General features: G+C 37.5%; 2 non-coding genes across 2 annotated transcripts; both read right to left on the bottom strand.

The window, feature by feature from the left end:
• Nucleotides 1-1504: 1504 nt before the first annotated feature.
• Nucleotides 1505-1577, bottom strand: Trnaa-agc (transfer RNA alanine (anticodon AGC)). The gene has a single exon. It is a non-coding gene; the product is annotated as a tRNA-Ala (tRNA).
• A 1273-nt stretch (nucleotides 1578-2850) lies between these two features.
• Nucleotides 2851-2923, bottom strand: Trnaa-ugc (transfer RNA alanine (anticodon UGC)). Its single transcript has one exon. It is a non-coding gene; the product is annotated as a tRNA-Ala (tRNA).
• Between the last annotated feature and the right edge of the window lie 4469 nt (nucleotides 2924-7392).

The following is a 7392-nucleotide window of genomic DNA, read 5'->3' as shown; positions in this document are numbered from 1 at the left end:
CTAAGTTACGGGGACGTAAACACACCAGCATCAGTTGTCAAGCGAAGTTGGGGGGACAAACACAGACACACAAACATATACACACACATACATATAGATACATACACATATATACGACGGGCTTCTTTCAGTTTCTGTCTACCAAATCTATTCACAAGGCTTTGGTCGGCCCGAGGCTATAGTAGAAGACACTTGCCCAAGATGCCACGCAGTGGGACTGAACCCGGAACCATGTGGTTGGTAAGCAAGCTACTTACCACACAGCCACTCCTGCGCCTATATGTATATGAAAATAAAAAAGAATACCCGGAATTTCAAAAGTAAATGAAATGAAGTAATAAACAAGTTATTAAAAACAGAAGTAGCTTCATTGGAGAATCCGAGCATCGACCCCTGTCCCTCATGCATCCAAAGCGAGCGCCATACCACATGAGAGAGAATCTCCCGGTTAGCGATTATAGGTTTTTGTCATGTACATGAAAATTAAAGAAAGAAAATCCCGGTATTTCAAATCTCTTTTCTTTATTAAACATAAAGGTAAAAAAAATAGTGGACGATACGAAGACAGACAAAGGGTCGGTGGACAAATGGAACAACAACATGAAGATACACATAATTATACAGGGTGTCCACAAAATCTGGGTACATAGGGATTAACACATACTTTAAGAAATTATTATTTCTTATATTTAATTGTTTATGTTTCGATTTTATTTACTCCCTGTACCCAGACTTTGTGGATGCCCTGTAGAATCAAGGATAAATAAGTATAAAATTCGGATGAAAAACAAAAGTGAACGAAAAAAACAATTATGAAGTGAGGCACGTAACAGACACCAGAAATCACATTCCAACTATTGAATCCTTTGGTAGGCTCTTTGATTTCTCGCTCAAACAGGTTCATTCACTCTCAAAATTCTTGCTACAGTCGTCCATCTTTTCCGAAATATTCCGTGCGACAGGCATCTCCTCTCCATTCTTATTTTACTTTTCATATGGAAAAGGAAAAAGTTCACCAACTCAAGGCTGAAGAAATGAAACGAAGTAATAAGCATGTTAGTAAAACACAGCTAATTCCCCGGTTAATGGCCAGAGGTTTTTGTTATGTATATGAAAAAAAAAAAAAATCTCGGAATTTCAAATGTAAATGAAAATGGAATAAAGCAATAAACAAGTTATTAAGAACAAAAGTAGCTTTATTGGAGAAACCGTATATCGATCCCGTTACCTTTAACATGCAAAGCGAGCGCTTTAAAGATTGAATGCGTATCGAGTGCATATGACGAGTTTAATACAAACCGAGAATACCAAAAGAAAATGAAATCAAGTAATAGACAAGTTATTAATACTAAAAGACAATTCATTGTAGAGCCCGAGCATCGATGTCGGTACCTGTAGAATACAAGATAAGCGTTCCACCACCTAAAAACCCGGGATTTCCAAGATAAATGTAAAAGGAATCAAATAGTAGAAAGAGCATTAATTAAATCAAAAGTAGTTGTAATGGAGAATCCGGGTATCGATCCCGGTATCTCTCGCATGCTAAGCGAGCGCTCTACCATCTGAGCTAATTCCCCAATCGCCGATTTAGGAAGTTTGTTGTGCATATAAAATGTTGAAAACAAAGCCAGTCTATCAAAACTAAATGAAATCAAGTAATAGACAAGTTATTAAAAACAAAAGTAGTATTATTGGAGAATGCGGACGTCGATCCCGGTACCTTCCACGTGCAAAGTGATCGGCCTACCATCTGAAATAATTCTCTGGTTAGCGAATAAAGGATTTCTCTATGTATAAGAAATATTTTCAAAATATCCCGGAATTTCAAAACTAAATGAAAATGAAATCAAATTATAGGCAAGTTATTAAAAGCAAAAGAAACTTCATTGGAAAGTAAGCGTATTGAACTCGGAAACTCTCGAATGCAAAGCGAGTATTCTACCATCTGAGATAATTTCCCGGTCATTGACACAATGTGTATCATGTGCATACGAGAAATTCAAAACAAACACGGAATATCAAAACTCATTGAAATAAAGTAATATAGAAGTTATTAAAATCAAAAGCAGCTTCATTGGAGAATCCGGGTATCGATCGCGGTACCTCTCGCATGCAAGGTGAGAACTCTACCACCTGGTCAGCGTTTACAGGCTTTTGTTATACACATAAATTTTTAAAAAATCCAGTGGATTGAAAAACTAAATGAAATCAAGTAGCAGACGAGATATTAAAAACGAAAGTAGCTTCATTGGATGGTCTGGGTATCGTTCAGGTACCTCTCTCATGCAATGCGAGCGTTCTACTACGTAAGCTAATTCACCGATTAGTAACCAACGGTTTTTGTGATATATGCTCATACTTTTACTCTTATAGTTGTTTCAGTCATTTGACTGCGGCCATGCTGGAGCACCGCCTTTAGTCGAGCAAATCGACCCCAGGACTTATTCTCTGTAAGCCTAGTACTTATTCTATCGGTCTCTTTTGCCGAACCGCTAAGTTACGGGGACGTAAACATACCAGCATCGGTTGTCAATCGATGATGGGGGGGACAAACACAGACACACAAACACACACAAACACACATATATACATATACATATACATATATATATATACGACGGGCTTCTTTCAGTTTCCGTCTACCAAATCAACTCACAAGACTTTGGTGTGCCCGAGGCTATAGTAGAAGACACTTGCCCAAGGTGCCACGCAGTGGGACTGAACCCAGAATCACACAGCCTCTCCTGCGCCTATATTTGAAAATTTAAAAAGAAAATCTCAGAATTTCAAAACTAAATGAAAAGGAAATCAAGTAATAGACAAATTAATAAAAATGAAAAGAAGCTGCAATGGAGAATCCGGGTATCGATCCCGGTACCTCTCGCATGCAAAGCGAGCGCTCTACCAACTGAGCTAATTCCCCGGATAAGAATCGGAGCTTTTTGCTATATATATGAAACTTGAATTTCAAATGTAAATGAATTACAATAATAGACAAGTTATTAAGAACAAAAGTAGCTTTATTGGAGAATCCGGTTATCGATCCCGATACCTCTCACATGCAAAGCGAGCGCTCTACTGTCTGAACCCGGTCGCTGACAGAATTTATTATGCATACGAAAGTATCTGAGATAATTACCCAGTTAGCAACCATAGTTTTTTCTTATACGAAAATTTGAAAAAAATCCTGGAATTTCAAAATGAAAGGAAAATAAGATATAAATAATTTATGAAAAAAGATCAAAAGACGCTTTATTGGATTATACGGGGATCGATTCCGGTACCTCTCTCATGCAAAGTAAGCGCTCTAACTTCCGAGCTAATTCCTCGAATAGCGTTTGACAACATTTGTTGAGCATATGAAATGTTGAAAACAAACCCGGAATATCAAAATTAAATGGAATCAAGTAACAGACAAGTTATTACAAAATTTAATAAAACACCCGGAATTACAAAACAGTGCAAATCATATCATGTAATATGTAAGCTAATTCCCCGATTAGTGACCAACGGTTTTTGTGTTATGAATGAAAATTTAAAAAGAAAATCTCAGAATTTCAAAACTAAATGAAAATGAAATCAAGTAATAGACAAATTATTAAAAACGAAATACGCTTCGTTGGAGAATCCGGGGGCAAGTGTCTTCTACTATAGCCTCGGGCCGACCAAAGCCGTGTGAGTGGATTTGGTAGACGGAAACTGAAAGAAACCCATCGTATATAGGTATATGTAAATATATATATGTCTGTGTGTGTGTTTGTGTGTCTGTGTTTGTCTCCCAACACCGCTTGGCAACCGATGCTGGTGTGTTTACATCCCCGTAACTTAGCGGTTCGGCAAAAGAACCGATAGAATAAGTACTAGGCTTACAAAGAATAAGTCCTGAGGTCGATTTGCTCGACTAAAGGCAGTGCTACAGCATGGCCTCAATCAAATGACTGAAACAAGTAAAAGTGTAAAAGAATAAAAGAGTAATTAACAAATTATTAAAACGAAAAGAAGCTGCATTGGAGAACCCGGGTATCGATCCCGGTACCTCTCGCATGCTAAGCAAGCGCTCTACCATCTGAGCTAATTCCCCTGTCGGCGACTTCGAACGTTTGTGGTGCATATGAAATGCTGGAAACAAAGCCGGAATATCAAAACTAAATGAAATCAAGTAATAGACAAGTTACGAAAACCAAAAGAAAATTCAGTGGAGAGACCGAGAATCGATCTCGCTGCCTCTCGCATGTAAAGCGAGCACTCTACACCCTGAATTAATTCCCCGGTTGCCGACTCGACGTTTTTGTTATATACATAAAAATTTAAAAGAAACCTCGAATTTCAAATGTAAATGAAATCATTTAATAGACAAGTTATTAAAAACAAAGATAGCTTCATAGGAGAATCCGAGTATCATTGAAGTTTTTTTAGTTTTTAATAACTTGTCTATTACTTGTTTTCACTTACTTTTAATATTCTGGGTTTGCTTTCAACTTTTCATATACATAAGGATCGTCTGACCGGGGAATTAGCTCAGATGGTATCGCGCTCGCTTTGCATGCGAGAGGTACCGGGATCGATACACGGATTCTCCAATGAAGTTGGTTCTTTGTTTTTAGAGTTAGTCTAATACTTTTCATTTTCCCTTAGTTTTGAAATTCCGAGTTCGTTTTTCATGTGCAGAACAATAGCCTGGGAGCGCCAACTGAAGAATTAGCTCTGACAGTAGAACGCGTGCTTTTTGCACGTGAAAGGTGTCAGTATCAATGCCATGATTCTCCAATGGAGCTGCTTTGCTTTTAATAACTTGTCTAATACTTGATATCTTTTTTCAATTTCTTTTGAATTTCTGCGACTTCTTAAAAATATCCATATACATATCAAAACATATGTTTACTCAGCATAGAATATGCTCAGAATATTGGTCGCTCGCTTTGCATGCGATATGAACCGGGATCATTCCACGGATTCTCCAGTCATAATACTTTTGTTTTGATATCTTACCTCTTGAAGGCGGTGAGCTGGCAGAAACGTTAGCTCGCCGTGCGAAATGCTGAGCGGTATTTCGTCTGCCGTTACTTTCTGAGTTCAAATTCCGCCGAGGTCGACTTTGCCCTTCATCCTTTCGGGGTCGATAAATTAAGTACCAGTTACGCACCGGGGTCGATGTAATCGACTTAATCCCATTGTCTGTCATTGTTTGTCCCCTGTATGTTTAGCCCCTTGTGGGCAATAAAGAAATAAGAAACGTTAGCACGCCGGGCGAAATGCTCTTTACGTTCTGAGTTCTAATTCCGCCGAGGTCGACTTTGCCTTTCATCCTCTCTGAGTCGATAAATTAAGTACCAGTTGCGTACTGAGGTCGATCTAATCGACTGCCCCCCACCCCCACAAAAAAAAAAACATTCAAGTCTTGTGCCTAGAGTAGAAAAGGATATCTTGCCTCTTGTTTCTTTTCATTTTTATTTACTTTTGAAATTCACGGATTTCTTGAAAATTCTTATACACATAAAAAAACTTATGTTCGTTAATAAAGAAAAGAGTTTTGAAATTCGGGATTTAAAAAAAAAATTCATATATATCACAAAAAGTTATGAGCACCCACCGAGGAATTAGCACAGGTGGTAAGACTCTCGTTTTGCATGCGAGGGTTATCGAGGTCGTTTCCCCTGTTCTCCGTTGAAGTAATCTTGGTTTTTCATAACTTGCCTATTACAGGATTTCATTTGCTTTTGATATTCCGAGTTTGTTTTCAGCATTTCCTATGCACAACAAGCATCTGAAGGTAGTGACCGGGAAATTAGCTGAGGTGGAAGAGCGCTTGCTTCTTTCGTTTTTAATAATGTGTCAATTACTTGATTTCATTTTGATTTAGATTTGAAATTCCGGGATTATTTTAAATTTTCATATACGAAACAAAAGCACATGATACGAAGGTAATTATCTCAGGTAATTATCTCAGAAGGTAATTATCTCAGAAGGTAGAGCGCTCGCTTTGTTTGTGAAAGGTACCCAGATCGATAACCGAATTCTTTCATGAAACCACTTTTTGTTTATAATATCTTGTCTATTAGTTAATTTCATTTTCATTTACATTTCTAATTCAAGTTTTTTTTTAAATTTCCATATACAAAACAAAAACCTCTGGTCTGTAACCGGGGAATTAGTTCAGATTATAGAGCGCTTGCTTTGCATGCGAGAGGTATCGAGATCGATGTCCAGACTCTCCATTGAATTGTATTTTCGTTTTAATAAATTACTTATAACTTGATTTCATTCAGTTTTGATATTCCGGGTATGTTTTCAACTTTTCATATGCATAACAAATGTGCATAGACGTTCAACGGGGAATTATCTCAGCTAGTAGAGCGCTCGCTTTGCATAAGAGAGGTACCGGGATCGATACCCGGGTTCTCCAGCGCAGCTGATTTTTGATTTTAATAGTTTTTCTATTAATTGATTTCGTTTTCAATTAGTTTTGGAATTCCGGAAATTTTTGATTTAATTTTCATATACAGTACAATACCCCTGGGAGCGCCAACCGTCGGAAGAACTCAGATGGTAGAACACCCGCTTTGCATGTGAGAGGTGTCGGTATCAACTCTATGATTCTCCATTGGAGTTGTTTTGTATTTAATAACTTGTTTATTACTTGATATCTTTTTCAATTTCTTTTGAATTTCCTGGGCTTTTTAAAAATATTCACATACATAGCAAAACCTATGTTTATGCAGCATAGAATTAGCTCAGAATATTGGTCGCTCACTTTGTATGCGATATGTACCGGGAACAGTCCACAGATTCTCCAGTAATACTAGTTTTGTTTCCATATCTTGTCTCTTGTTTCATTTCATTTTCATTTACTCTTGAAATTCACGGATCTTTTGAAAATTTTTCTATACATGAAAAAATAAAACCAACGTTCGTTCGCCGGGGAAATAGTTGAGAGAGCAGAGCGCCCACTTTGCCTTCCTGAGGTACAGGGATAGATTCCCAGATTCTTCAGGAAAGCTGCGTTTTAATTTAATAAATTTTGTTTCATTTACTTTTGAAATTCCGGTTTATTTTTTAAATTTTCATATACATAAAACCTATGGCCAGCAACGGGAGAATTAGTTGGTAGAGCACTTGCTTTGCATGTGGAAGGTACCAGGAACGATGTCTGGATGCTCCAGTGAAACTAATTTTGTTTTTTAATTTCGTTGTCTGTTACTTGATATCATTGTCATATGCTTTTTAAATTCTGCGATTTCTTTTCATATGCATAACAAACATCGAGGTGAAGTGGTAGTGCGCTCGTTTCGCATGCGAGAGCTACCGGGATCAATGTCGGCTTTCTCCAATAGTGCTACTTTTGTTTTTTTGGATCTATTTTAAAACGGGGGCGCCAGTTTTCATTTATGTTTT

Source organism: Octopus bimaculoides, chromosome 5, assembly GCF_001194135.2.
Source record: "Octopus bimaculoides isolate UCB-OBI-ISO-001 chromosome 5, ASM119413v2, whole genome shotgun sequence".
In the NCBI taxonomy this organism is placed as follows: domain Eukaryota; kingdom Metazoa; phylum Mollusca; class Cephalopoda; order Octopoda; family Octopodidae; genus Octopus; species Octopus bimaculoides.
This window is presented reverse-complemented; position numbering and strand designations above follow the sequence as displayed.